Source organism: Haliotis asinina, chromosome 9 (assembly GCF_037392515.1).
Source record: "Haliotis asinina isolate JCU_RB_2024 chromosome 9, JCU_Hal_asi_v2, whole genome shotgun sequence".
In the NCBI taxonomy this organism is placed as follows: Eukaryota; Metazoa; Mollusca; class Gastropoda; order Lepetellida; family Haliotidae; genus Haliotis; species Haliotis asinina.
Genome location: NC_090288.1, coordinates 31,986,001 through 32,005,081, shown reverse-complemented (window position 1 = coordinate 32,005,081; position 19,081 = coordinate 31,986,001).

The window sequence follows — 19,081 nt, the reverse complement described above, 5'->3', positions numbered from 1 at the left end:
CATAGGTGTATGGAACATTCAATGTAAATGAATTAAAACAAACTGTCGTCCGTGGGTGGGAATGTTGTAAATTGTGATGTGCTGATCACTGCTCATCGCTTTCGTGACTCACTCGTGTTATTCTGCGATTACAGTCCGTTTGCCGTGAAAGCGTACCGATGAATGTCTCTTTAAACAAAAACGTAAATCGAATAAAATGAAATTACGATGGCAAATTTCTTATAATTTTATACCTTGCCAATTGAAGATTTAATTCTCAGAATTTTATTCAACTTAAAATGAAAGTTGTTAAACAAACGATCATAATTTCAAATCACTTTCTTTGTTTGTATTACAGGGGGTTTGGGGTGCACATTAAATAAAACGTCGAGAAGTTGGGTTGGTCTAAGTTAACGCTCATCACGTACCGCACGTGCTCTTGTTTCACTATTATAACTGCTGCGCTTACCTCCTTGCAATACAAACCAGTAATAACGATTTCAATCTTTTATCGTTTGTTAAACAACTTTTATCCTAAGTTGAATAAAATTCTAAGACTTAAATTTTCAGTTGCAAGATAAAATGACGTGGATTCGAAATATTAATTTCACTATGTCTGGTTTACGTTTTGTTTAAAGTAAAAACATCATCTCAACATTGTACACCACAATACATGTAAATGAGACACCACCATCACATTCACCAATGCATGGCGCACCACCACCGGCATTACATGGAACACCAAAACATCCACCAATGCATGGGGCAGCACCACCAGCATACATGAGTACACCACAACATCCACCAATGCACAGGGCACCACCACCGGCATACATGAGTACATAACAACATCCACCAATGCATCGTGCACCAACTCAGGCATACATGAGAACACCACAACATCCACCAATGCATGGCACACCACTATCGGTATACATGAGACGCCACCATCTCATCCACCAATGCATTTCGCACCGGCACCGGCATACATTAGTATATAACAACATCCACCAATGCATTTCACGCCGACACCGGCATACATGAGTACATAACAACATCCACCAATGCATGGTGCACCACCGAAGGCACACATGAGTACACCACAACATCCACCAATGCATGGGGTACCACCACCCTCATACATGAGACACCACCATCACATACACCAATGCGTGGCGCACAGCCACTGACATACATTAGTACACCACAACATCCACCAATGCACTGTGCACAGCCACTGGCATACATGAGCACACCACAACATCCACCAATGCATGGCGCACTACCACCGGCCTACTGAGGCACCACCATCACAACCAGTTCTGCGTGGCGTACCACCACCAGCATACATGAGTACACCAAAGCATCCACCAATGCATGGCGCAACACCACCCTCATACGTATACATGAGACACAACCATCACATCCATCAATGCATGGCGCACTGCCACCAGCATACATGAGGACACCACAACATCCACCAATGCATAGGGCACCACCAACGCCATACATGATAAGAACACAACATCCACTAATGCATGGTGCACCACTATCGGTATACATGAGCCACCACCATCTCATCCACCAATGCATTTCGCACCGACACCGGCATACATGAGTACATAACAACATCCACCAATGCATGGTGCACCACCGAAGGCACACATGAGTACACCACAACATCCACCAATGCATGGGGTACCACCACCCTCATACATGAGACATCACCATCACATACACCAATGCGTGGCGCACAGCCACTGGCATACATTAGTACACCACAACATCCACCAATGCACTGTGCACAGCCACTGGCATATATGAGCACACCACAACATCCACCAATGCATGGCGCACTACCACCGGCCTACTGAGGCACCACCATCACAACCAGTTCTGCGTGGCGTACCACCACCAGCATACATGAGTACACCAAAGCATCCACCAATGCATGGCGCAACACCACCCTCATACGTATACATGAGACACAACCATCACATCCATCAATGCATGGCGCACTGCCACCAGCATACATGAGCACACCACAACATCCACCAATGCATAGGGCACCACCACCTTCATACATGACAAGAACACAACATCCACTAATGCATGGTGCACCACTATCGGTATACATGAGCCACCACCATCTCATCCACCAATGCATTTCGCACCGACACCGGCATACATGAGTACATAACAACATCCACCAATGCATGGTGCACCACCGAAGGCACACATGAGTACACCACAACATCCACCAATGCATGGGGTACCACCACCCTCATACATGAGACATCACCATCACATACATCAATGCGTGGCGCACAGCCACTGGCATACATTAGTACACCACAACATCCACCAATGCACTGTGCACAGCCACTGGCATACATGAGCACACCACAACACCAACCAATGCATAGTACACCACCACAGGCATACATAATACACCAACATCACATCATCCGATGCATGGGGCACCACCACCGGCATACATGAGCACACCACAACATTACAAAATGCATGGGCCACTTCTACCCTCATACATATACATGAAACACCACCAGCACATCCACCAATGCATGGCGCACCACCACCGACATAGATGAGTACACCACAACATCCACCAATGCATGGGGCACCCCGAAACTCATACATGAGACACCACCATCACTCCACAAATGCATGGCACACCGCCACCGACATACAGGAGTACACCACAACATCCACCAAAGCATGGTGCACCGCCACTGGCACACATGAGACCACCACAACATCCACCAATGCATGGCGCACTACCACCGGCCTACTGAGGCATCACCATCTCAACCAGTACTGCGTGGCGTACCACCACCAGCATACATGAGTACACCAAAGCATCCACCAATGCATGGCGCAACACCACCCTCATACGTATACATGAGACACAACCATCACATCCATCAATGCATGGCGCACTGCCACCAGCATACATGAGCACACCACAACATCCACCAATGCATAGGGCACCACCACCGGCATACATGACTAGAACACAACATCCACTAATGCATGGTGCACCACTATCGGTATACATGAGCCACCACCATCTCATCCACCAATGCATTTCGCACCGCCACCGGCATACATTAGTATATAACAACATCCACCAATGCATCGTGCACCGACACCGGCATACGTGAGGACACCACAACATCCAACAATGAATGGTGCACCGCCACTGGGATACATGAGTACACCACAACATTCACCAATGCTTTTCGCACCGCCACCGGCATACATGAGTACACCACAACATCCACCAATGCATGGATCACCACCACAGGCATACATGAGTACATAACAACATCCACCAATGCATGGATCACCGCCACCGGCATACATGAGTACACCACAACATCCACCAATGCATGGTGCACCACCGCAGGCACACATGAGCACACCACAACATCCACCAATGCATGGGGTACCACCACCGGCATACATGACTAGAACACAACATCAACTAATGCATGGTGCACCACTATCGGTGTACATGAGCCACCACCATCTCATCCACCAATGTATTTCGCACCGCCACCAGCATACATTAGCATATAACAACATCCACCAATGCATCGTGCACCGACACCGGCATACATGAGGACACCACAACATCCAACAATGCATCGTGCACCACCACAGGCATACTTGTGACTCGCCATACTTCTAAAATGCCCATTAATCACATCATCTTTCTGAACACACAATGGGCCCCACCTTATGAACCCTCAGCGTATCAGCAAATGAAGCAGACAATCGGTAGCCGTCGTTACACTTGAGTGCACATCCGCCATCTATGACGTGGTTTGGTCTCCCGCGGGCTTCGTTACGAGGGACGAAAGTCCAAGTACAACCAGGGATACTCTACAAATACTCTATATAGGCTCCCTGGTACAACATATTGCACTTCTGAATCGCGATTGTATGCTTGTAATTTTATTATTTTCTTACAAACAGCAGAACTGATATAATGGAATATATGTCACTAATACTAATCGTGGTGGAATATTTGACATGTTGATATTTCATATGTTTTGGGGTTTTTTTTATCTCGTGATCAATAGTGGTAACGCCAGATACTAGTAAGTTTTTATCCACCTTGTGCCTGTAAAAACACAGAATGGCCTTCGTTCGACTTTGTGCATTGTCAGTTTATTGACATGGCATAGAAACCATATTTGAGGTGTGGCGAGTCACACTGCTTCCATTTCCCTCGCTACTCTGCTACATCTTTATTGGATAAAAAATTGGATAAAAACCATTTTGAAATTGTTTCTGAGGAGTTGTAGGCTGGTTGACATCTTGCAGAATCATCATGGCGATAATGCGCCGAGGAGTGGGTTGTTTAGGTGGTGAAAGTTGTAATGTGCTGAATTTGGTTTATGACGCGTGAACAAGGAATTTAGCATATCATGACATTGAAATAAATTTGATGTTCGCTTGAAAGTGCTCTATGGTCATTACTGCACTGTTGATGGAAATGGTATTCTTTAATGCGGAATTTGTTTCACGTTTATAATACTCCCGTCTTTCATGCAAATTAAATTATCCCAAAACAAATAGACAGTGTCAAACTTACACTAGATGTTTATTTACAGATTATAACAAGAGGAAGATTAAATTTCATACAAAAACATTCCAGTTCCAAATTTACGGGAAAATATGTTACACATTATTATCAAATATACAATAAAAAACAATGGGGTAGCATTGTAGTTGTGCATTCTTTAATACTTGTTCATATTTTGCTTTCTTATGGCTGGGGAGGTCTGCCTGTTGCATCCCTTCGACTCGATTTCTGAAGAAAACAGTCAATATGATTATACTTGCATTAAGTGAATGGTAAACCAATGTGAAAATAGAATCAATGGTTATTCTCATTATCTCATAGCAGGTATTATTGATACTTGTGTATTTAGTGCACTAGAACACATGTGTTGTATGGTACAACCTTTTTTCTCCTTTGAAAGATCACACGGATTAATACTGTGGGGTGATTGTTACTGTATCTCCCAGCCTTGGACAAAGCCTCAACACATAACAAGGCCTAATCCCTTGTTCATTGATGAGCAAGTCATGTCAGTTAGGGTTCATTAATTAACAAGTCCTAATGCCTTGTTAATTGATATCATCTCAGTTAAGATTCATCAATTAACATGCCTTCTTCCTTTCTAATTGATGGTAAGCCAAGTTATGTAGTGCATCCTCTTAAAAAATTTTCATCTAATTCTTGATTCCCGAAAGCTCCTTAAATTGGTTTTCATGTTTACTTACTGTAGTTTTTCTGGAACTTCTTCTCATGACATCATTGTGTTTGTTTTGGTTGTTTTTCTTTCTTTGGTTGGTTTCCTTTTTTGTCTGCAAACATCTTGGCATAGCCACTGCAACAAACAAAATACAATACCCTGACAGAAACTTTATGTTTCAATAAAACTGACGTATATTATAGAGTGATTACAGAATTATAGCAAGAAGTCACCAAACACATGCACCCGATCCAAACGGTTGAACAAAATCGCCCATGAACATCACATTTTGTTACATAATTTTACTGTTTGGAGCTCAAGAAATGAGCATTCTTATTTATATGACAGTGGGTTGTGCTCATTTTTTGTTGTGCACTGATGCATATAGGACAGAGCATTAAGCAGAACTGCAATACCTTGAAACTCAGCGTGCGGAATAACAGGGAGAGCTGCCTTAGCGTCCTTATTCTGTGCTGTTTCCAAACTAAAAAATACAATTCTAAATTTATTGTCAGCACAATGAAGATAAATTCATGTCGAGGTTATTGTAGAAACACCTGAAGTTTTACTTGTTGACTGGTTTAATGCATTGAAACTCTTGCAGTTACTGTATTTAAATCATATTAAAGTAGATTCTTACGTCTGTTGTGGCTTTAGGGTCATTCCTCCTACAGACTCAGCATTCCGTAAAGCCTGCCTCACAGTTGTCTGTGAAAGGAAATTCATGGGGAAAATGCAATTAGCATTTTGAAAAACCTAACAAAATGACTAGCAGGTATTACAACTAAAGTCTTAAATAAAGTCGAATTACTGCTAATACAACATCGTATAAGAATATCTTGTCTGAAAACGTTACAAACATTTACAAAGGAGTAAGCAATCAATTTAGTCTTTAAAATATATTTGTGTTAAATTTGATTTTGAAATGCCTTAGTGATTTTGAAAAGGATATATCTATTAAAGTCACTATTCCATCCATATAATGACGTGTGATATGGGAACCCAAAATACGTATATGCATGAATACTGGGATTAGTCTGTATTGCTCCGTCACTGTTGTTTTTGATGAAACCTATCTCTTAAAACATAAAACAGAACATTTTACATCTGTAAGAATATGTCCAAAATCAGTCTTACACTGATTATACACTGACCCAAAAAAGAAACGCATAGCTGAAATCTCATTTTTAAAGTAGATTTTTTCGGAAAATATGGAATGGAATGACAATTAATGTAAATATTAAGTGTTTTTATGGTCAATACAACCAAAACAGACAAACAAACACAACCTCTGGTGATTATTCGCCACACCACAGCACCTTGAAAACGCTTTGTATAATCTGCACGTGGGAAAATCTGAAAGCATTATGCACGTGCAAATGCAGGATCTCAATCTTGATTATGATGGCTATAAAAGGGGACAGGTCCTGTTGCGATTCATTCTTCGAATTTCTTTCTATGCGACGCGAAAAATGCCAAGGTTAAATGAAGGAAACAGAAATAGAGCCATTGGACGTCTGGAAGCTGGGGAAAGTCAGTCATCAGTTGCCAGACGTCTGAATGTGAGGCAGAGCACGATTTCCCGTCTCTGGCAACGATACACGCAACACAACTCGACCAGAGACCGTCCAAGGAGTGGGAGACCAAGGGTGACAACTCCAGCGGAAAACCTCTACATCCGGGTGCTTCATCTGCGTAATCGGGCCGTCACTGCTACGTATACCGCTGATCACGTTCCTGGGCTGCGTATAGTCTCTCCACAAACCATCAGGAATCGCCTAAGAGAGCATGGAATTCGACCTATGCGACCCCATGCAGGACCTGTTCTGCATCCCCATCACCGTCGTGCACGTCTTCAGTGGTGCAGGAACGTTCGGGCATGGAACCTCTTGAATTGGAGGAGGATCTGGTTCAGCGATGAGTCACGTTTTCTGCTGTACAGACATGATGGAAGGATGCGTGTTTACAGACGTCGAAATGAGAGATATGCTCGACAGTGCGTTCGTGAGGTCAACAGACACGGTGATGGAGGTGTAATGATGTGGGGAGGCATATCTATGAACGACAGGACACAATTGGTGCATGTGCAAGGGAATCTCAATGCTGTACGCTACCGGGATGAAATTCTGAACCGTCATGTTGTTCCTACAATTGACGCTAGAAGGGAAATTTTCCAGCACGACAATGCAAGACCGCACACAGCACGCATTACCACGGATTTCCTTGCCAACAACAACATTACAGTTCTTCCATGGCCCTCAAAATCGCCGGATTTGAACCCAATTGAACATTTATGGGACCATTTGGGTAAACGGTTACGACGTCGACAGCCGCAGCCACAGACACGTCTACAGTTGGTGAATGCGTTGCGAGATGAGTGGAGAAGAACCCCACAAAGGCGGATACGACGTCTTATACAGTCAATGCCCAGGCGATGCAGAGCAGTGATTGATGCCCGTGGTGGTCACACCAGATACTGACTTTCTCACTATGCCATGGAAAATAGAGACGCTTAATACTACTGTGAATGATTGTATATGTCTTGACACACATTTGTTAATACCCGTGTGAATTATCATTGCTCAAGTTCCATTACTTTTTGTGCAATTTAAGTTAATAAATCATCTCTCATAACATTGGAGTTTCACCTATGCGTTTCTTTTTTGGGCCAGTGTACATTAAGATTGAAATTACATGCAACAGGTAATCCTTCAGCTCAACCACAAAAACAGCTGGTGTTACCTGGGAAATATATTCCACCCCCATAGCCTGATTAAGTCCCGGGGATATTTATGACATGTAATAAACCTTTGATCAGCCAATTAGTCGGGCTGTTGTTCTCACATCGTGATTCAATATACTAAACACTTACTGAATGGCAGGGATACTCTACGACTCTGACAGTGTATATTGAGCTCCCTGCTAAATGATATGGTAGTCTTGAGTGTAAGATTTCTCAACAACCATGCTGCTGAAGGAGCACATGGCATCATCAGGGTTGCCTTACTGATTTTACAAATAATATACTTGCATCATCTGCAATATACTCACCTGAGCTGAATGTGCCCTCTGAAGAAATATCGCTGACAGACATTCTGAACGGCTTTGTAGATGTAAAGTCTCAAATTCACGATAGATATATCTGATCCATCCTTTTACATGTCAGATTCCGAGACATCGAACACTTCAACGAATATGGATAATTTTGCAGAGAAACTTGTTCAGGCCTTTCAAAATGAGAATGTATTGAAAGTCATAGGTTCAGTAGTAGCCGAGGGGCTGCGCCCGATGATCCGGGAAGAAATCGAACAGATATCAGCTAAAAATCTGGAACTTGAGGGAAAGATTGATGACCTAAATTGTAAACTTAAAGAGAGAGACGTTGTTATTGAGTCATTAACTGAGAAGTTAGACCGAAGTGAACAGTACTCTCGCAGAAATAACCTACGGTTTAGTGGTATCACTGAGACAGAGGGGGAAAATACCGATAGGATTATAGTTTCACTGGCAAAACAATTGGGGTTAATATCAGAGAATGTGACATTGACATCAGTCATAGGGTACCAAGACGCCCCACCGCCCCACAAGAAAGTCCACGCCCAGTGCTTGTGCGATTTGTAAGCAACGCCACTAAGCGTCTGCTATTACAATCCCGGTCAAAACTGAAGAACGTAAAGAAACCGAGAAAACCAACAGTCTTCATAAATGAAGATTTAACTAAAACACGTGCTACTATAGCTCGTGACGCACGACAAATGGTTAATGATCACAAGTTTGAATCCTCCTGGGTCACAGGTGGGGTCATCTTGATAAAGCTCAAAGATGGCAAGGTCAAAAAGGTCGCAAATCCTATTCAGTACAAAGAAGCTTGCGATTCCACAAAACTTCTGACAACTATTAGCCTCAGTCAAGGAAAGGTCGTAAAATCATAATTATGTGTTCACTGTCTCGATTTAGAGACTTCATGATACTATGCATGACTAACATATATGTATTGCATTGCTTCAGCATGCATCTGGTGTCTTAATGCATGCAACGTTGACATAATCTAAGCAATCGTCATGATCATATCATGATCTAAAAAAATATGCGTGTAAAAACATGTCTTGTTTTGTTTTCAACACAAGAAGTCTAACGTCTTCGCCTATGTTCAGACAAGATGCTTTGGATTACTTCCACGTGCTATAACCAATGTTTTCATTCGCTAAGCAAGCATTTTTATACGGTATATGAATGACTCCAGCTACGGCACGTTTATTCCGTGCTGAAAATGTGACCCCTCCCGACCGGTGTCATGATATCATGTGTCACGTCACCACAATAGCCTAATGGCCTCCCCGAGTAAGTCAAGACTCTTCTATGTCTTTCACGTGCAGCGTTCGATGTCAAGAGATATCAGTGTTTACGCCCACTGACAAAGTATTACTATATCTTAGTGTCCTGTGCATCTACGACACGTCTAGTTTATGTCATGAATGTTCTTCATGCGTGTGTGTGAATGTGCATGCGTAATTATATATGTGTATTCTTGCATGCATGTGTGCATGTGCACGTGAATGTGTTTGAGTATGTTTATGTGTATATAAGTGTTATACATATGTGGGTATAGCTATGCTTATGTATATATGTGTATATGTCTATGTATAGGTACATGTATATGCCTGCGTATGTGGGTGCATGTGTACATGTGTGTGCATGTGTATTCGTGCATATGCATGTGTTTGTATATCTACATATGTTTGTTTGTGCAGGCAGCATGTGGAACACAAGTGCAACTTACGTTGAGTAAACGCTGTCAAACCTCCCAGGGATTACCTTTGTATTGCGTATTCAGTCCTTTCATAATTCATAAAGAGTAACTGTATAGATATCTTGCTAATATTTGTGACATACCGCTGTCTCTCTTGAAAAAATGTTTGTCAGGTTCAGTCCGGCCAACACATTCTTATTACATAAGACGCTCGTGCATCCTGAGCAGCATGCAGAGGCGAGATTACGACGAATCACCATGCTGGTTTAGTAGATGATATTCTATGTTGTTTTGTTTTCCACTGTTGCCTTTCTTGTTGCAGATGAAAGATTCCATCTGTAACATGATTTTATTTTTTGTTCATTCCTGTTTTCTCATCTTTGTGAGATTATCTACTTGCACTTCTGTCAGAGAGATACATTGTTCACGTTATCTACCCATTAGCATACATATATGTTTGCCTTTTTCTCTTAACATATTAATAGCTTTACATACACAGTTATATTGCATTTCAGTCGCATTTCGGAAATTAAATACGATTTTTTTCCCACAAGTGAACCCACCCAAGTTATGATGATTAAACTATTCGATATTGATTGATATTGTACACTATAGACACGTGGTGGGTTCCTTTGTTTGTCACATTCAAAACAAATCTGCCAACAAGCTTAAACATACTTCTTATTCTTTACTACTCCTTTGCCTATACAATGCCAAAGTCTCCCTGGTAGTGTCTCTTATTCTCTTGGTCTGCGGCGATATTCATCCTAACCCAGGTCCAACTAATAGTCGTGAACTAAACATTATTCATTTAAATGTGCGTAGCCTTAAAGATAAAATTGACATACTTGAGGCAGAGTTTGGCTCATACGACGTCATATGTCTTACTGAAACATGGTTACATGATGGTATCAGTAGTAATGATATCCTAATTCCTGGCTTTCATTCACCTCTCAGAAATGATAGACAGAGTAGAGGTGGTGGAGTTGCAGTGTACGTTAAAAGTAAAATAAATGCCGAACATATGGAGAATTTAACTATACCCGGGCTTGAGGCGATATGGATAAAAATAAGATGTAGAAAAAGGAACTACCTAATAGGAACGTTTTATCGCGCAGACAAAACAGAAGCTTATTGGGATTTAATCGAAGATTCTATCAATAACACTACTGATCTTAATATGGATACAATTGTAGTTGGCGATTTTAATATTGATCTTTTTACAGATACAAGTTATAAAATCAACCAATTACAACTGCTATTTGGACTAACACAACTCATAGCCTACAAGGATTACACCCAGTTCTAGTACATTAATCGATCTCATTACGCAAAAAGGCGTAACTCATCATCTGACTGGGCACTTTTTAGATCGAGTAGAAATAAAGTTATATCCGCGGTAAGAAATGCAAAGAGGAAGTACACGAATAAAATTGATGAAAAGATAAACAGTGAACACGGTACAAAAACATGGTGGCGTCTAGTTAAGAATTATGTAAAAAGTAAACATATCACCAATATTAACACTTTTCCTTCGATAATCCACAACGACAAACTATACGATGACAGTGCTGAAACAGCAAACATTATGAATGATTTCTTTGCAGATCAGGCAAGAGTAGATGCTCCAAATTGGGATATTCCCGAAATTCACTCAGCGGTAGATAATCCATTATGTGACCTAACACTTAGTTCGCAAGAAATCTACGATATTCTCTTCTCTGTTGACACCACTAAAGCAACAGGCCCAGATGGTATTGGCAACAAATTCCTGAAAATGAATGCAAGAGAATTAGCAGTTCCCTTATCTGAAGTTTTTAATATATCATTAAAGAACAAAGTGTTACCCGATATTTGGAAGGAGGCATTAGTTGTTCCTATTCACAAAAAAGGCAGTATAAATGAATGCTGTAACTATCGACCAGTCGCACTAACAAGCTGTGTAGCAAAGACTTTTGAACGATGCATTTTCAAACACGTATTCAATCATTTTAGGGATAATGAAATACTTACAAACTTACAATCCGGTTTCGTGCCAGGTGATTCAACAGTAAATCAACTAACGTACCTGTATGACTTTATAGCGAGTGCAGTCGATAGAGGTAAGGAAATTAGGGCTGTATTATATGACGTGAGTGAGGCTTTTGACAAGGTCTGGCATAAAGGTATTATACACAAGCTAAGACGTTATGGTATCGGGGGTAATTTGTTGAAATGGTTAGAGAGTTATCTAGACAACAGAGTTCAAAGAGTTGTTATAAATGGTTATACGTCTGACCAAAGATCACTCTTAGCCGGCGTTCCACAAGGCTCTGTCCTAGGACCCCTGCTGTTTATAGTTTATGTCAACGACATTGTTGAAGGAATTAACAGCAATATCCGTCTCTTCGCAGATGACACATCACTTTATGCTATAATAGACGATCCTACCGAAACTGCTCTGTGTCTTAATAATGATCTTCGTAAAATTTCTGATTGGGCCGACAAATGGCAAGTTACATTTAATCCCAATAAAACAGATTCTATACAATTCTCTCGTAAACTGCGGCCAAGCCCAAAACTAAATTTAACAATGAAGGGTTATAACATTAATGGTGTTAATAGCCATAAACATTTGGGACTTACTTTACAGCATGACTGCTCCTGGACAGACCATGTTAACTGCATCGCTAAAAAGGTCGCACCCATGGTAAACTGTCTTAGAGGTTTTAAATATCATCTTTCACGGAAAACGTTGCAAACAATGTACATACAATTTATTTTGCCTATTTTCGACTACTGTTGTCACATCTGGGACAACTGTACCAAACAGCAAGCATTAACACTTGAAAAACTTAATCTTGATGCACTCAGAACAATTTGCGGTGCTGTTCGCGGTACCAGTCATAAGAAAATTTATGATGAAACAAATTTCCAACCACTATGTACTCGTAGACACATCCCAAAACTAACATTTTTCTATAAGATGGTTAATAATTTCTCTCCAAAATATTTGTGCAATCTCGTCCCTCCTAAGGTATCTGACACAGCAAACTACAGTTTTTGAGATCGTTTGAAGCTCCAAACTATCGATAGCAAAAGTGCAATTTATGCTAAGTCATTACTCCCAGATACTGTAAGATTGTGGAATTCTTTGTCTACTGATCATAGAGAATCGGCTACTCTGGGTAGTTTTAAGAAAAAAATTAGTGTGTCATATAATAATCAAACCTACTTTAATTTAAACTCAGGATCAAGATTCTGTAAGATTATTCATTCGCGGCTCAGGCTCGGTTGCAGTGATTTAAACGCACACAAATATGAACGATTTTTATTTTCAAATCCGCCTTGTTCTTGTGGCTACTCTTACGAAGATCCAATTCACTATTTTCTTTCGTGCATAAATTACTCTGATATAAGACACAAAATGCACTTTTATACCAAAGGATATGATATCAAATCAATACTATACGGCCACTCTAGTGAATCTGCTAACGATAATCACGAACTATTAGAATCTATTCATTCTTTCATTGTACTCTCAGGCAGATTTGTGTTGTAATAGTAAAATGAAACTGTACTTCCGACATTAATGATCTTAATGTTATAAGTGGCTATGTTATCACGTTTTGATTGTTACATTCACAGAAAGCTATTGTTTATTGTTTGATATTTGCATGCTTTTCTCCTCACGACTGCTTTATATAAGTTACTTGTATCCTGGAGCGGTATTAACATAAGCAATATATTGCTTGTTTGCCAATCCAAATCCCCTTCTGGAAATAAATATGTTTAAACCATTTACGATAGCAAACATGTGCGTATGTTGGTGTGCAATGATCAACTGCATTTTCCCATCGGGTGTTCATATATGTATTTAGATCTCAAAAGGTCATCAAATTACCTTGAGTTACTCTTCCTCTCTGTAACTTCTCCAACCAAGAAATACAATGGACAGTGCACGTGTACACAACGGTTTGTGAAACATGTAAATAAAGGTATGTTACTTTAATATGAATTTTACCAACTGACCATGTTGTTGAAATCGCTATTGTTCATCAAGACTAAGCGTTATCAAAACACTTACTAGTGGTATCCTCTTTGGACTGAAGTTGTTTATTTTAAGAGTAAGAGAATTATAAGGCATGCTCAACTGGGTTTGGTCGTTTAATTAATCCCACACAGCCATCACCAGCAGAGGGAATGATTTACACATCTCATTTTTGTGCTTAATTATTGTGTTTGTTTTTTATTGGTAAAAAATGACATGGGATTGTGAACAGCTTTACAGTTTATATCGACACCGGTACCATACAACATACAATACAAAATTTAAATGCAGCATGTGTTGTCACATATGTATATAAATTTGAATAACAAACATGGGTAAATCTTGAAGACAATCTTATATGGAAATAGTGAATTATCTGATATTAATAATCTGTCCATCTTAAGATCTGCCTACCTCTTCGTCACTGCTTCTTTTAGATTTGATACTATATATGATTGAAGAATTAACCTCGTGGTTTGTCATATGATAATCTTGTATTAGAACTTTGGTTTATTTACCTTTGTAAAGTGCATTCCACACATACAAACTAATTGTATCAATATAGAGCATTTACGAGGATGTTATTGGTAAGATAATTATTTTTGGTGTCTTGATGGTAAAATTGTGGATGCTCACCGAAGTAACCATAGACTTAAGACAAAAAAAAACAACTTCAAGCAGAAAGGAAGACCATAACAGAGTATGGAAAAGTTTTTTCCCATCTTGTTGGGTCAGTTGTGTATGAAGTGAACTATCACTGTTGACACTGATGATGTATGATTGTGTAGCACTTTAAGAATTTCTTACATTCACGAAAGTCACCAAATGCAAAGCAGATTGTACAGTTATGTAAGTTATGTTTTATGTATGAATAATAAATTAAAAATTTATGTACGCCGAACATAAACAAACAAATGATAGACCGGCACGCACCATTTAAATATTCTGTAACATAATTCTTGTAAAAGATTATATAAATCTTGTTACACAATGATTTTTATTAATTCACTTGAATACTTGCTCCAATCCACACGTACTGATATCACAACCAATTATCTATTGACATGTTTATGAGATTTCTTGAATACGCCAATTGCATAACACCGTTAATGAGCACCAACATAAAAGGTCTAGTGACAGGTGTTATTTAGAGAATGCATATAGTTCCCATGGAGTAGAGTGGTAAAATCATCGGAATGAGCTTGGGATGATGATTTCGAACAAAGCCAAGACATCTGTTTTAACAGGCACAAGTATTTGGTATATGGATCAATGCTGGCCGTACACATGAACTTTCATGTTTTCACGCACCAGACGCAGTTGCATTGATATAAAGCACAAATGGACTACACAAAATATGGCTTATTCCTTCAGTTTTCATGAGCACACCACAACATCCACCAAAGCATGGCGCACCGCCACCGGCATACATGAGTACACCACAACATCCACCAATGTATGGGGCACCACCACCGGCATATATGAGTACACCACAACATCCATCAATTCATGGGACACTGCCAACGGCATGCATGGCACACAAGCATCACATACACCAATGCATGGCGCACCACCACCGGCATACATGAGTACACCACAACATCCACCAGTGTATGGGGCACCACCACCGGCATACATGAGTACACCACAACATCCATCAATTCATGGGACACTGCCAACAGCATGCATGGCACACCAGCATCACATACACCAATGCATGGCGCACCACCACCGGCATACATGAGTACACCACAACATCCACCAATGTATGGGGCACCACCACCGGCATACATGAGTACACCACAACATCCACCAATGAATGAAACACCACCAACACATACACCACTGGATGGCTCATCGCCACTGGCATATATGAGCACACCACAACATCCACCAATGCATGGCACAACACCACCGACATACATGAGTACACCACAACATTCACCAATGCATAGCCCACCACTATCGGTATACATGAACCACCACCATCTCATCCACCAATGCATGGCGCATCACCACTGGCATACATGAGCACACCGTAACATCCAACAACCCATGGCATAACGCCACCGGCACACATGAGTAATCCACAACATCCACTAATGCATGGCACACCACCACTGGCATACATGAGTACACCACAACATCCACCAATGCATGGTGCACCGCCACCCTCATACATGAGACACCACCATCACATCCACCAGTGCTTGGCGCACTACCAACAGCATACATGGGACAACACAACATCCACCAATGGATGGTACACCGCCACCGACATACAGGAGTACACCGCAACATCCACTAATTGATGGCACACCCCCACCAGCATACATGAGTACACCACAACATCCACCAATGCATGGCATACCGGTACTGACATACATAATACACAACCATCACATGCACCAACACATGGAGCATCGCCACTGGCATACAGGAGTACACTACGAAATTTACAAATGCATGGTGCATGGCCAACGGCATACATGAGTACACCACAACATCCACCAATGCATGGTGCACCGCCACTGGTATACATGACACTGCACCATCAGATACACCAAAGTATGGCGCATCGCCACTGGCATACACTGGCACATCTGACTACACCACAACATCCACTAATGCATGGGACACTGTCAGCAGCATACATGAGTACACCACAACATCCACCAATGAATCGTGCACCGCCAAAGGCATACATGAGTACACCCCAACATCCACCAATGTTTGGTGCACCACCACCTTCATACATTAGACAAAACCATCACATCCACCAATGCATCACGCACCACCACCGGCACATATGGGACACCACAACATCCACCAATGCATGGTGTCCCCCCACCGGCCTACATGAGTACACCAGAACATTAACCAATGCATGATGCATCGCCACCGGCATACATGAGTACACCACAACATTCACTAATGCATGATCCACCGCCACTGACATACAGGAGTACACCGCAACATCCACTAATGCATGGCATACCGCCACCGACATACATGAGTACACCACAACATCCACTAATGCATGGCGCACCGCCACTGCCATACAGGAGTAGACTACAAAATCTACAAATGCATGGTGCACCGCCAACGGCATACATGAGCACAGCACAACATCCACCAATGCATGGCACATCAACACTTGCATGCATGAGTACACCACAACATCCACTAGTGCATGGCACACCGCCACCGGCATACATGAGGACACCAGAACATCCACCAATGCATCATCCACCAAATCCAGCATATATGAGACACCCACCATCACATCCACCAATGTATGGGGCACCACCACCGGCATGCATGAGTACACCACAACATCCACCAATGCTTGGCGCACCACCACCCGCATACATGAGTACACCAGAACATCCACCAATGCATGGCATACCGCCACCGGCATACATGACACACCACCATCACATACACCAATGCATCGCACATCGCCACTGACATACATGAGCACACCACAGCATCCACCAATGCGTCGTGCAACTCCACCGGCATGCATGAGTACACCACAACATCCACCAATGCATGGCGCACCGCCACCAGCATACATGAGGACACCACACCATCCACCAATGCATGGCGCAAAGCCACTAGCATACAGGAGCACACCATAACATCCACCAATGCATGGCGCACCACCATCACATACACCAATGCATGGCGCATCGCCACTGAGATACATGAGCACACCACAACATCCACAAATGCATCGTGCAACGCCACCGGCATGCATAAGCACACTATAACATCCACCAATGCATGGCGCACCGCCACTGGCATACAGGAGTAGACTGGAAAATCTACAAATGCATGGTGCACAACCAACGGCATACATGAGCACAACAAAACATCCACCAATGCATGGCACATCAACACCTGCATGCATGAGTACACCACAACATCGACCAATGCATGGAGCACCGCCACCGGCATACATGAGGACACCACAACATCCACCAATGCATGGCGCATAGCCACTAGCATACAGGAGCACACTATAACATCCACCAATGCATGGCGCACCACCATCACATACACCAATGCATGGCGCATCGCCACTGACATACATGAGCACACCACAACATCCACGAATACATCGTGCAACGCCACCGGCATGCATAAGCACACTATAACATCCACCAATGCATGGCGCACCGCCACTGGCATACAGGAGTAGACTGGAAAATCTACAAATGCATGGTGCACAACCAACGGCATACATGAGCACAACAAAACATCCACCAATGCATGGCACATCAACACCTGCATGCATGAGTACACCACAACATCCACCAATGCATGGCGTACCGCCACCGGCATACATGAGGACACCACAACATCCACCAATGCATGGGGCACTGCCACCGGCATGCATGAGTACACCGCAACATCCACCAATGCATGGTGCACCACCAAAGACGTACATGAGACACCACCATCACATCCACAAATGCATTTCACACCACCACCGGCACACCTGGGTACACCACAACATCCACTAATGCATGGGACACTGTCAGCAGCATACATGAGTACACCACAACATCTACCAATGCATGGCGCACCACCACCGGCATACATGAGAACACCACAACATACGGCAATGCATGGGGCACCACCAAAGGCATACATGAGTACAGTACATCCACCAATGCATGGTACACCAGCACCCTCATGCATGAGACACCACCACAACATCCACCAATGAATCGTGCACCGCCACCGGCATACATGAGTACACCACAACATCCACCAATGCAAGGGGCACCGCCAAAGGCATACATGAGTGCACCACAACATCCACCAATGCATGGTCCACCACCACAGGTATACATGAGACACCACCATCACATCCACCAATGGATAGCACACCGGCACCTGCACACCTGAGTGCACCACAACATCCACCAAAGTATGGGACACCGCCACCGGCATACATCAGCACACCACTGCATCCACCAATGCACTGGGCACCACCATCGGTATATATGAGCAACCACC